Below are 13,702 nucleotides of genomic sequence, written 5' to 3'. Positions count from 1 at the left end.
TGGTGTGTTGCAAGAGATTTTGACAGTAAAACATTCAATTGTTTTTGTTCTTTTTGTGAAATAGAGTCAACAAACTGACTTAATCGTTGATCAAGTTTGCGTTTTTTCACTTGTGCCGAAGGCGTAGTCGAGATTTAGACGAGACTTTGGGCGAGTGTTCCACAAGATTATATCCGTCATGCACAGATCGCTGTTTTGGTACCGAGTGTCGAACACTATTTTTCGTCACAAACGACATGGAAAATACGAGACAATAACGTCGATACTCGATATCAAGTGATCAACGTTGCGTCCCTTGACATTATTCTTACGTTGTTTAATAAATTAGGTTACGTTTACGATTCATTTTTTTCAAATTTTTCAAATGGCCACCATTAGAAAAGTTTGCTTCAGCTAGTCTTAAAACTCCAAATACAAAACCGAAAAATCAAGTATCAAAAATACCAAAATCAGATGCTGATGATAAGGATGACAACACAAAGTTCAATGAATTGATGGAACAAAGTTGAGGAACTATTTTGTACCCTTGAACTAATTTAAACAAATACATATTGATATGAAAACTTATTTAATTTATTATTAAAATGATAATAACATATAAATTAATACATTAAAAGAAGCATTTTTTATTTTTAATTGAGTAACGTGTCTTGTTTATATAACAAAACTTTTAAATTTTAAATATTAACTTGATAAAATTAGCAATTGTAATATTATTTTGACGTAATGATAAATATTTGCTAATAAAATGACATAGCTGACCCATTACAACTGATGATTTGGGTTCACCATTTTTTGTTTCATGAATAGACACCAAAAAACCATCTTGATTTTTTTTGACATCTGTTACAGCAAGATGATATAGTTCACCTCTACGTAATCCACCAGCCATCCCCAAAATCAACACAACCTAAAACATTTAAATTAACATTTTAATAATGGTTGATTTATTTCTGTTTGAATGCTAAACAAAAATTATCAGTTCAACTTTTAATATGTTTATTTTTTTTATAATTACCTTTTCAAGTAAAAATTTTTCATCAGGTGCATGTGAACAAAAATTTGTGATGTTATCTGCTGTAAAAATAGTGATTTTTTTGGACTACTAAACAAAAAAAAAAAAAAAAGATGTGTGTTATTGTACGCACAGGGAAGTGAAACTTCTTTAGTAATTCTAATAAATAGTAATTGAAAGATCTCTCGTTGCATTAATATATTTTTGACTAGTTGTCTTTTTCGCTCTCCTTCCGAGTGAACTATTATGTTCATTCAGTCATTAACAATTATGATAGAAATTTTTAAATTTATTGATTAGTTATAATATTAAGGTTCTATGTAAATGAAATTCTAATTCAGAAACTTAACACAGAATATTATAATCTATATATATATATAAATGTGAAAATGAAAAACTTTGTTGCTAATGTTCTCAGCAACTACCGAACCGATCATTGTGATTTTTTCTTTAAATCAAAGAGCTTATTACGGAGATCGTGATGGGCGTTTATTCGGTTTCATATCTTAATAAACAACCGAGTTATTATTCATTATAAATGATAGCCTGTTACGCGGCAGAGGCAACATGCGGCGCTTTGGTAGTGGGTGCTTTACACTCATATAATCACAGAGGTGGAAAAAGAGAGAGAACGCGCTACAGTCCCTAATGATTCATCTATTTGCAATTAAACATAATCGAAAAATTGAAAAAAAATTAACAATAATATTAGCTTAGGAATTGTCAGGCCGATAGATAAAAAGAAGTGTAGGAGAAAATTTTTCCGGCATGGGATCGGTGACGGAGAAAATATAATAGTTGTTATTAATAGATCATCTGTTTGACTATTTTTGAGCAGACTAACTAGAAGTATTTATTCATCGCTTGAATATTTTCATGATATGACAATCTATGTATTCTTTTGTGTTCTTTTGGCTCATGGAGAACCACATACAAACTCGCACATACACATGCTTAATTAAAAAAAAAAATTGTCCAGTTCATTCACACATTTATAATCCAACGCATTTTTGATCACCGCTTGTTACATAGTTGTTCTAGGTTTCCTTCCGCGGCGGACGACCGATGAGAAATACCACCCCCACTGCTCACCGTAACTACTTTTTTTACTGTAGTATATAATCAGATAATTACCGTTAACGAACCGCTAACCATCTACGAATAAACTAAGTTCAATTAACCGCCAACGAACCCTAAATAAACTATGAGTAAACCATAAATGGTGACCCAAAAGAGTTAGTTTCTGGTTAGTTTTTGGTGAGTTATTTGAATCCAAAATATTCGGGTTTCAACAAGGTTTATCAACAGTTAACTAACAGTTAGTTCTCATTTGGTTATTTTTAGGTTTAAGAAGGGTTTGTTTTCGGTTTTTTTCGCGCACATTCCAACCTCGAGACAACTGTTTAATAACGGTTCATAAGGGGTTGGACCGTACCGTTAGGGTATAAATATTTATTTATCGAACAACTAGTCAGCCGAACACTTCTATTACTATTTCATGTATACTTTTTATTTTATGTAAATATATTCATGAAATACTGAGTTTTTTCAGTTGCTCTTTTATCTTCAGGATTTTTGTCGGGATGATATCTTTTAATATTTTCCCGATATTTCAACTTTAGATGACTTAAGCTTCGAATATTATTGAATATTGAGTCAATTTCAGCCTCGTAATCTGACATGTTACAGCCTGAAAAATATAGATAAAATTAATACAAATTATAATGGAAATAAATTTGATTTTAATTTAGTAGTGTTACGTCTTGGTATAAATAATAATTAATAATCAATAATAAATAATAAATTAACAAATTCAATAGATGTCGAGCAAGCAATAAAATTTTTCTTTTTAATAATAAATTATTTATTTTTATTTTCACACGGAATAAAAATCCATATTTTGCATTTTTTATAAAACAATTTATTTTTATAATTTTTACATAAATTTTGGGTAAGCAGTTTTCAAAGTCACCTCTGCAACGCGAGATGCTACATCCGTTGAAATTGCTAAATTATTATTTTCTAAATGTTTAAACAATTACAATGTGCTGACTACTATGGCAACCATTGCATTTCATTGGTGCAAGAAATGGCACCACTTTTCATCCCTACCTAATAATTAAATTTTATGGGAATAATTTTATTTTTAATTTTAAGGAGCGTCACTCTCGTGATAACTTTGATCTGAACAACATCTAATTAAAAATTTTAATCCAATTTAATTCGAAACAAATACTTAGTAAAATTTCATAAATATATTTTAAATTATTGATCATTTTAATTGATAAGAATTTAGACAAAATAAATTTAATTAAATAACTGTGTACAATAATTATTCGTACAAAATATACCCTTCCTAAATCTTAACATTTACTGTGAATTCCTCCGGGGTGTTGTTTTCTGTGCTACGAGTTGTGTTACCTATTGGATTATTCGAAAGTTTCAACATCATCAGGCGACCATCCGATTTGACATGCTCTCAACAAATTACTTTTGGATAAACCACAATAAACAAGGTAGAATCTACAAAATTTACACATTCCCACCTAACCCGTTACCCTGTAGGGAATAACAAAATACGAGGATTTTAAATAAAACGTTAAATATCAGGTTGATTGAATTAAACTATTCCTAATAAATTATATTATTATTTTTCAAGTTCAATATTCTTCTTTTCTTTTGTTATTTCATAGACTAATTTAATTTAATTAACCTGGTACGTAACAAAATTGGTGTCAGAAGTGGGATATTGTAATGTGTAGTGTAGATTCGTAAACTTAGTGCAGAAAGAAATATTTTTTTTTTTTTGGGGTAGTAATATTTTCAGTACATTATACACACAAATTATACACATATTCATATATATATTATTTGCTATTTTATTAAATTTTAATTCTGTCGCGAGAGTCACAAATAATGTTAAAATTAATAATTTTTTTTTATGAACAAAATGTACCTTTTATATTTTAAATTTTATGTGAACAAACTTAAAAATTTATATAAATTAATCTTATTTTTATTGCGCTAAATTTTTTTTTATGAAGATAAATTCTTAAAATAAATTTTTTTTGTGTGTGCTTAAAATTAAAAAATTTTTTTTTCCGTGTTAATTAATTTGTCCGCCGGAGAAATACTTAGCGAAAATGTCATCACCTAGGTCGGGGGCCGGGTCGCCCTTCACTCCTATATATGAGGAGGTAGACTTGCACGCTGAAGCAATGCGGGGGAGAAAAATTGACGGGGAAAACTTAAAAATTTTACTTACCGAAATACAATCATGTGCTGGCGAATTTTTAGGAATAATTCCTACCTTAGAAATATTTGATGTGGAAAAAAATGTGGAAGGGATTGAATATGCAAATACTAAAGAAACCATTGAAAAACTAAAACAACATGCCGATTTGGGGGATAATATAATTAGTACGGTTGATAAAATAAAAATCGCGGCTGACCTCGTTATTACTGATAATGAACAAATGTCAAATGAAATTTTAAATCTAACAAAACGTTTAAGTAGTGAGAAAAAAAGAGTGAATGGTTTGAATCAGGAAATAAAAATTTTAAAAGATAGAAATAATACGTTGAATGAGGGATTCTTGCATGTAAATAAAAACCTTAAGAAGGTAAATCAGGAAAAGAATGAATGTCGTCAGCAACTTGAGAGAATGACGAATGACCGTTACACATATAATGTGATTATGTCAAACGCGAGAGAGAATGCTTTGACTGAGACGATTACTCAGATACAACGCGAGAATGAGACCTTGAAAAAAGAATTGCAAATTAAAAATGATTGTATAATCTTATTTACTAAACATTTTAACCAACAAAGTAAAGATAGCTTCAATCCAAATTTTTTAATTGATAACAACGAAACACAAGTAAATTCAACTTTTAAATTAGAACATTCAAGCCCACCCTTAAATGTACCATTGTATTCTGAAATAAATCACAACAAAAACGGGGTAAAAATTTCTGAGCCGGTTGAAAACGTTACCCGAAGACCTCTGTATACCAAATTCCATTCGCGGATTTATTGGTAGTTGTCGGTCAGCCTTGAAACTCCTTGATCCACAATGGACACAAGCTTTTATGTTATCTATTAAAAATAAAATCACAGGACCCAAGGTCACATTAATTGGTAATAAAGAATTTTCTTCACTTGACGAATTAGAAGTATTGCTCCGTACGGTTACTTACACGGGAAAAACATTCGACTCCCTTTGGAATGAATTGTCCACCGTTGTAATGAATGACAATGAGAATGATGATGAATACGGAAGTAGAGTGCTGAAATTATATAATGATTTAAATGATTGTAATGAGGGCGATAATGATGGGTTTCGAACCATGAGTAAATTTGTTATTGAAGAAAAGACTATTCGTCAATTTATAAAGGGATTGTTACCAGAAGTATGCCTGAGAGTTGAGTGTAAAAATTTTGATAACACAGATTTTTTGAAAGTATGGAATAACACAAAAAAAATATACAATGAATATATTGATAGTCTCAAACTTAGAAATTTAAAGGAAGTTAAAGTTGTACAAGCCAATAAAATTGAGAAGCCATCGGAAGTTGTCTCACCACCAAATAATAATTTTTCTCGAAATTTTCCAAATCAAAGATACAATAATAATTTCCCTAGAATTAATAATAATTTTAATAGTAATTATAGAAATTATAGACCAAATGACGTAAATTTTTCGAACCCGAATAATAATTCAAATGCTCAGAAAAATCTTGATGTAAATTCACCCGAGGTCACTGGTTCGAATCCCGTTGGAACCAATAATAATACCGCTAATATGCCATACCATAATTCCTATAGAAATTCGACAAATGGTTATCCACCTCGACCATACCATAATAATAACACTTTTTATAATTCAAATAATTCTAATCAATCAACAAATAATGCAGTTAATACAAACTATCCAATTAATAATCCTGTAAATAATAATGGCCCTTTGCCAAACGACAATACTATTCCTAATCAGACAAATACCCAAGACAGAAAATTTTATAACAAACCAAATTATGACGTAATTTGTCCATTTTGCCAAAGACCAGGTCATGACATGAACACTTGCTATGCATTACAAAATGCCCAGATGAGATGTCTTGAAAGACAGGCTTGAAAAAAACGGGGGTGGGCCAGTGAACCGCGAGGGGGGACACAACCACGGCCACCACAACAACCAGCCCAACCCTCTCAGTCAAATCAATCTCCAGACCAGAAATAAACGTAAAAATTAACCTTATACACACCACTAATATTCCATCTATATCATTGTACACGGAAGGTCTTAAGGGGGTTTGTAATTTAATGCTGGATACGGGCGCGGAAGTAAATATTATTAAAGTATGCGCTTTAAAAGATTTAAATGAATTAATTCACAAATGGTAGTATCATTGCACGTAGTCGATAATGACTTTCCAAACAATTATATGGGAATTTTGGGGTCGACCTTTTTTACAGCACATAACGCAAGTTTAAATTTTGAAAATTATACATTCAGTTTTGGCCAAGATAATTACATGGAATTTTACTGTGGGTCGCCACAAGAAATACCAGCTAAAAGTAGAATTGCATTAACAGTAAAAATTAATAAAAATTCTGCAGAGCCGGGTGTAATTCCTAATTTGTATTTTGGGGACGAGTTATTCGTAAAAGGAAATATTACTAAAAATGACGAGGGATATGACTATATAAATGTAATGAATGTGTCAGATAAAAATATAACTGTTACAACACCCTTAATTAAATTAGAAAAAAAATATATATTCGAAGAGGGTTTCAATATAAATGAAGATAAATTAATTGTTGAAGAAAAAAAAGAAACTGACAAACATTTTTTGGAATTAATAGATACCGAAAATAAATTCAATAGATATTCTAATTTCAAGTAAAAATCAAATATTTTTAGTCTTATTCACACAGATGAAAAACAAACACTTCCTATTAAACCCGTATACAATGATATCAGATGCGAGAAAATTAAAGGGTTGGTAAATTATAAGGGTTTAAATACAGTCGAGTCTAAAGCAGTGGAAAAATTAATTGAAAATTATCAAGATGTATTTCATGTAAAAGGGGAAAAATTAACTTGTACCAATGTCATACAACATCGAATACCGACTATTGATGATATTCCTGTTTTTATTAAACAATACAGATTTCCTCCGGAACACTCGAGAGAAATTAAAAGACAGGTAGAAGAGTTAGAAGCACACGAAATTATTGAAGTTTCCGAGAGTCCTTATTCCTCCCCTATATGGTTAGTCCCTAAGAAAGACGGCCCTAACGGAGAGAAGAAATTTAGACTGGTTAATGACTATCGAGAATTAAATAAAAAATCGATTGGCGATGCTTATCCTTTACCTAACATATCTGAAATTCTAGATCAATTGGGGGGCGCAAAATATTTTTCTACATTCGATTTGGCAAGTGGATTCCATCAGATTCCACTGCATCCGGAAGACAAACATAAAACCGCTTTTTCCACACCATACAATCATTATCAATATACTCGCGTTAGTTTTGGTTTATGGAATGGACCATGCGTTTTTCAGAAAATGGCTAATAAAGTTTTCCGAGGAATGCAAGGTGTTAGTATTTTTATGTATATGGATGACCTGGTAATTTATTCGGTGACCCTGGAAGAACACATTGAAAAATTTAAACAAGAAGCTGATAGACTAAGACTAGCCAACTTAAAACTTCAACCGGATAAATGTAATTTTTTACAAAAGGAATTATTATTTTTGGGCCATGTAATTACTGAGAATGGGGTAAAACCAGATCCGAAAAAATTAATTGCTGTCAAAGAATTCCCACGACCCACCAAGGTCAAGGAAGTAAGACAATTTCTGGGACTAACTGGGTATTATCGTAAATTCATGTTTAACTATGCAAAAATTTCTAAACCATTGACTAGACTATTGGAAAAAAATATAAAATTTGACTGGACACCCGACTGTACCGAATCATTTAATAAATTAAAAAATTGTTTACTAACTTCCCCTATTTTGCAATATCCTGATTTTACACGAGAATTTGTAGTAATGACTGACGCTAGTGATGTTGGAATTGCAGGAATTTCGTCTCAAGGCCCCATAGGTCAAGACTTACCAGTAGCATATATATCACGTGTGTTACAGACTGCGGAAAAAAATTACAGTACCACCGAAAAAGAAATGCTGGCGATCGTTTACGCGGTAAACCAATTTAGACCCTATTTGTACGGAAAAAAATTTACTTTGGTAACGGACCACAGACCTTTAGTTTGGCTAAATTCTATGAAAAACCCACAATCGAGATGCGTCCGTTGGCGATTTAATATGCAAGACTACGATTATGACATTGTGTATACGCAAGGGCGGGTGAATGCGAACGCGGACGCGCTGTCAAGAAATTTCCCACCAGAACATACGAGTATGAGTGAAGAGAGAGTGATGTGTATTAAACAGCTGTTCGTATTGATGGAGGGGAAAGGTAAATCGCGCATCAAGGCCGGTACTAAAAACAAAAGACTTAAATGCACGTCATCTGACGACACTGACACAGTTAGACTGAAACGCAAATACAAAAAAAGAAAACAGAGCACAGATCTATCTGACACTCCGAGTGACGAGTGGAGTATTAAAAATATTAAAAGGCCACAGCTGATGGTCGACGCTGACGACATTACTAAACTTCCGTGGTATACTAAGTATAAAGACCGTAAAAACAATGTAGCTGAATCAACAAAAAGAATTATCAAACCCGATTTTGATTTTGATGAATTAATTGATCACGATAATATTACTATTAGAAGTGAAGATAAAAATAAAATTACTACCAATAAAAATAAAAATAATAATAAACCTAAAATTTTGACTGATGAAATTTTAAAAAACAAATTTAAATTACAAAATCAAAAAAAGGTTGATAATCTTTTTGGCGGATTTACTGACCCTCAACCATCTACTTCTAAAGACTTTGCCGAATTTCCCGCGTTAACCGATAATGATAATCAAAACGACTTACAATACGATAAAAATAACACAGCTGACAAAAATCTAAAACTTACATCGGAGGACCTTGATAAAAATTTTCCTAAAAATAATAGTAAAATTGACATGAGTAATATTATCACTGATGACGAAAGTATTAACATATCCACTTTTTCACTATTACACGTAAAAGAATGTGACATTAAACAAATTACACCAAATGAAACGGCAGTCAATATACAACTCATGCAAATTACTGATTTTTGTGATGTAGAAATACGCGAATGCGCGGTTGAAATAACGCGTACGGTCGCTCGTTGCGGAATGTGGAGTCATGTTAGTATGGTACCGAATTTTCAGAGAACTTATTTTAAAGATATTGACCGGGAAAAATGTGATATTTTAACGGAAATGGGGGTTTACAAATATTCAGATAGTAAGGTAATTACTGACATTAAAATTCGTGAAGTCACTTCTACTGATGTTACACTTGCGGGTTCATTAAATCAAGACGGATTTTGTGAGGGTACTGGGTTTCAAGATACTTTTGGCTCTTATGAAAAAGTAATTGTACAAGGGGTAATAAAAGTAGTCTATGATAAATACAGGGGATCAATCGATTTACTTACTAATGAAGTCGTTTTTCGTCAAGGGGAAAGATGTAAATACGAATCGGGATTTTGTATTTTATCAAATGGCCGACACGTGTATTGGAATGTAGATAAAAGCAATCAATGTGAATTTGGTAAATATAAAATTTTATATGAAGGGGTAGCAAAAAAATTATCTGCTACTGAAGACGAACCGGAGGTCTTTATTGCCGAAAACGAAATGTCAACTTTTGCATTAACGACTTCTAGTAAAATGAAAATATGTGAGTACTTAGTATTGCGTACGGAAATTCCTAAAATTTTTATCGTAGAAAATTCTCCGGGAAATGCTTTTCCGTCTAAACAAAAAATTGATTCAAATGATTTAGATTTATTTTTATATATTAATTCAAAATTTATCTATGTTGAGAGACACATTCGTACCCAAATCACGAGCTTATATTATTACACTAGAATGAGAAATTGCGAAACCGAAAGAAATATTTTAAAACAAGCATTGATAACAGCACCATCACACCCAGATTTATTCGCGTACACTTTAATGAAAAGACCGGGGTATCAAGCCATTATTGCGGGAGAATTAGTACACATTATTGCATGTCCAGAAAATCATTGTATTCCTAGGCAAACTAAAGCTTGCTATCAGGAAATTCCAGTTACCTGTAACAACGCAAGTTATTTTTTAACACCAAAAACGCACATGATAGTTATTAGAGCCACTCCTATCGACTGTAATTCATTACTACCAACGGGTTATAAAATAAATAATAATTGGTATTACTTTAACCCAGAGTCTATGATCGCGCCATCACCAAAAGAAATATCTGTTGATTTGAGAAACGAATGGAAATATAATAAGTCAAGTAATTTGGGAACCGAGGGTATTTATAGTTACGGAGACACGTTTAAATTGGGAAAGAAAATAATGCAAAGATTAGAAATGCCAATAATAATGAGTACAATTGCGCGAGGGGCTATGGGCGAATTTATACACACTGAAAACTTACACATGGAAAATTTATTAAACACAGACAGATTCAGTAATTTTATTGAAGAAAAAACAAAAAAATACTGGGAAAAATTTCTATTATTTGGGACAGCCACGTCAGGGGTGATCGGGATAATGTACATACTACACGCTTTAAAATTAATTCTTAACACATTGATACAGGGTTACACAATTTATCAGGTATGGGGTTGGAGTACTAGACTATTGGGGGCGATGTGGGAATCATTAACGGTTTTGTTTATCCATCAAGCTCATAAAAAACAAGAAAGAGAAAAGGCCAAAGTTCAATCAAACACTACTTTAAATTCTGAATTAGACGACTCATTTGAACTAGAAATAATAAATAATAAAACAATTAATAAAAAGTCACAAGAGTCCGGAGACATGCCTCCTGTACCACCGAGAAAGAAAAAGAATAACACAACAATCACTAATTAATACACATAAAAATTTTATTATTATTCAATTAAAATTCACGCGATATTATTCTTTTTTTTACAGATAAAATAAATAAAATTAATTTAATTTGGACAGACATATTAATTGGACTGAAATATTTTTTTTTTTTTACTATTTAACACTACAACATGTATACTAATAAATTGAACAAACAAATATTTAATCATCACAACACATTACATTACAACCAACAACAGGAAATTTTAAACGCAATTTTTACTAATAAAATTTTTATGGTGGACAAAATTATTCGAAAAATTTTACCAGAAATTCTATCAAATAATAAATTATATGAAACTAGTAACTATAAAATATACAGTAATAAACAAGTAACACATTTAAATTTTTTAATTGATGATAGACAAATAATAATGACAATAAAAAATGACTTTATAAATGAATTAAATATAAATGGGGACAATCAAATAAACCGCGAAAAGTATTTTGATATTTTGGAAGACGTTAAATATTTTCTAGACAATAATTTACTTTCTCACACGGAACAAAACGAGGGAATAAATCAGATAATAATCAAACACTTTTCGGATATATACTCAGTAATTGAATTCATGCTACACAACACATATTGTGAACAACAATTATACAACGATACAATGACACTTATGGACAACACACAAAATAAAAATTTCGACAAGAAAAATTACTGCGCAATCATTAATCAAGAAAAGAAACTGTTACATTTAGTCGCTGAGGCCGCTCAGTATGCTAACGAAAAATCAGACAATGAAATCGGGTTAAAGGACTTACGGGACTTGACAGTCACTGACAATCACGAAAGTCGTATTGAAACTCTTGGACTAGCAAATATAATCACTAACACAAATAAACAAATGACATCAAACGACTATCACACACGAATTAAACAATTAAAAGAATATTTAATTGACCGGGAAATAGATGAATTAGTTTTACTAGAAATTATTGCAAAAAGAATGAACACATACTTAATATTTAATATAAATGGGGACAATATTTGGACAAAAAACCTAGCCACTAATAATAAAAATATAATTACACTAAAAGTAGGAAAATATGAAACGACAAGTACAGGTAATGACATTAATGAAGTAGTAAATAAAGTGATTATATCAATGCTTGAAATATTACTAACGACTTTAAATCAAACCACAGTTAAATTAATTAAGATACAACCTAAATTTTCTAGTTACATAAAGTCATTGAAATTATACTGTAAAAAAATAAAAGATCCGACCCCGAAATATAACTACCTTGAAAAAAAGAATGTAAAAATTAATAACCTGGATAAAATTATATTTGTTGTATCGTGTACCGTAGGTCAGGAAACTACTATAGGTGTAGCCGAGTCGGTTTTCGCGGCGCGTAGTTTAGCGGCGTTAATCATGCATGAATATAAACAAACTATACCGAAAAATTGATAGACAAATACAAAATAAAATAAATTTTTTTTTTACAAAAAAAACACCTAAAACAAAAAAAATAAATAATTTTTTTTGGGAAAAAATAAAATAATTAATAATAATAAAATTTTTTATATATAATAAATAACGTAAATTCAAAAAAATAAAGAGGGTGACATAATGGGTTAGAAAGCGATCCTTTATCTTCCTTATATAATATCCTCCTTCAACGATATATTCTTTTTTTACCCTGAATCCTACACAAAAAAATTAATAAACAAAAAAAAACAATAACAAGTACACACTACATCATACACACAATACAATATAAACATAACATGGGCGAAATCTACCAGCAACGAGTCACACTGTATATAGAGGTAAATGGCAACGTCGCCACACGCTATATATATGGGGCATTCCAAGTCAAATCACCGAGTCATCGGCCTGACCCCTACCGACTCACTTGGAAATTTTTTTCTAGGTGTATTTTGGACCAAAAAACGACCTTATTTCTTTTCAATTTTTTTCCACCATTTTTACACCATAAAATAATTTTGTTTTTCCTACTATCGAGTATTTCTCAAATTAGACCAGGTTTAAAATTCTAAAATTTTTCCCATATCATCTCGAGGTAAAAACAAGTCACCCATAAAAATTTGAGAATGGGCCGAGAATAATTACTAATTTTTTTATAACTGATTAAAAAAAATTTTTTTACGAATTTTAAAAATAGAAAAATTTAATAATGGTTTCTTGTAGAGAAATCAAAAATAAAAATAAATGATATCTTGATGAATTTTGTTTTTCCTTATATTTAAGGATGGAAAGATCAAAAAACTGCGATGCTTAAAATTCAATTTTTGAAGCTCTTACCCTCGAAATATGGAAAGAACCAAAATTTGCCCAGATATCATTTATTTTTATTTTCGATTTCTCTACAAGAAACTATTATTAGATTATTCTAAAATTAGATTATTTCAAAATTGGTAAAAAAATTTTTTTTCAATCAGTTATAAAAAAATTAGTAATTATTCTCGGCCCATTCCCAAATTTTTATGGGTGACTTGTTTTTACCTCGAGATGATATAGGAAAAATTTCAGAATTTTAAACCTGGTCTAATTTGAGAAATACTCGATAGTAGGAAAAAAAAAATTATTTTATGGTGTAAAAATGGTGGCAAAAGAAATAAGGTCGTTTTTTGGTCCAAA

This window comes from Aphidius gifuensis, linkage group LG1, assembly GCF_014905175.1.
Source record: "Aphidius gifuensis isolate YNYX2018 linkage group LG1, ASM1490517v1, whole genome shotgun sequence".
Taxonomy (NCBI): Eukaryota; Metazoa; Arthropoda; class Insecta; order Hymenoptera; family Braconidae; genus Aphidius; species Aphidius gifuensis.
This window is presented reverse-complemented; position numbering follows the sequence as displayed.